Source organism: Coenobita brevimanus, chromosome 67 (genome assembly GCF_032717465.1).
Source record: "Coenobita brevimanus isolate Jiangsu-jjx chromosome 67, ASM3271746v2, whole genome shotgun sequence".
In the NCBI taxonomy this organism is placed as follows: Eukaryota; Metazoa; Arthropoda; class Malacostraca; order Decapoda; family Coenobitidae; genus Coenobita; species Coenobita brevimanus.
This window is the reverse complement of record NC_137020.1, coordinates 10,554,744-10,555,782: the sequence shown is the minus strand read 5'-3', so window position 1 is coordinate 10,555,782 and position 1,039 is coordinate 10,554,744. Positions and strand designations below refer to the sequence as shown.

At 37.3% G+C, this 1,039-nt stretch overlaps 1 non-coding gene across 1 annotated transcript; it reads right to left on the bottom strand.

Annotated features, from left to right (window-relative positions):
• Nucleotides 1-222: 222 nt before the first annotated feature.
• LOC145405689 (5S ribosomal RNA) lies at nt 223-341 on the bottom strand. Its single transcript, XR_013898430.1, has one exon. It is a non-coding gene; the product is annotated as a 5S ribosomal RNA (ribosomal RNA).
• Nucleotides 342-1,039: the final 698 nt, after the last annotated feature.

Genomic DNA, 1,039 nt, shown 5'->3' with positions numbered 1-1,039 from the left:
TTTTCTTAGTTAATATTATAATTCCTCCTCCTTTTTTTAAATTTCTGTCTCTTCTCCATATATTGTATTCCTCTAAGTTTAGTATGTCATTGGATATCCTTGGTGTTAATTTTGTCTCATTGCCAGACGCCATGTATCCCAGACAGGGTGGCCAAGGGCTTAGAGTTAATTGTTTTACAGGGAGGGGCACTAATCCTCCACCAACCCCACTTGACGTAGGGATGCCAACAGCATCTGGTGTTCCCAGGCGGTCACCCATCCAAGTACTAACCAGACCCAACGTTGCTTAACTTCGCTGATCGAACGGGAAGCGGTGTACTCAACGTGGCATGGCCGTTAGGCATATTATTTGTGGTTCATTTTCTCTGACATAATCATTCATCTCTAGTAATTTAGATACCATTCCATCCACATTTGAGTACATCAACTTTATCATCTTGTTTATATACTTGTCATGACATGGTTCTACTAACTTCCTCCTTTTTCTTCCATCCTGTTTGTGTACCACTTTCGTACCTGCAATCCTATTACTTTGTAAAATTTCTTCTTCTCCTCTTCTGATCTTCCCTCATTTTTTGTTTTTGCTTCCTCCCTTTTCTCTTTCAGTAATTCCAGTTCCTCTTGTGTTAGGCATCTTTTTATCCATACATTTTTGAACTCCTCTTTTTCCATAAGATTCTTTGCATTTTTTAGTATCTCTTCCACAGTGTTTACACTCTGGAAAGTCACCTTTAGAGGTCTTGTCTTGCTTTTCTCGTATTTCCCTAACCTTTTGTGTTCCTCTATGTCTTTACTACAGATTTCCTCTGATACTTCCTTCAGTAAGCTCATTACATTTGCCATCTCCTTTTTGTCTCTAGTGATTTTGTTTTTAATTTCTTCCTCTTCTATACCAGTGATTACTATTGATTTATTTATTTCTACTGAATCTCTGACTAACTTTGGATTGTTTTGGATTATTCTTTTCACTTCCTTTATAATGTTTTTTTCCTCCACCCTTGTTTCTAAGTCTTTCTTTACTTTCACCATTTCAGCATAC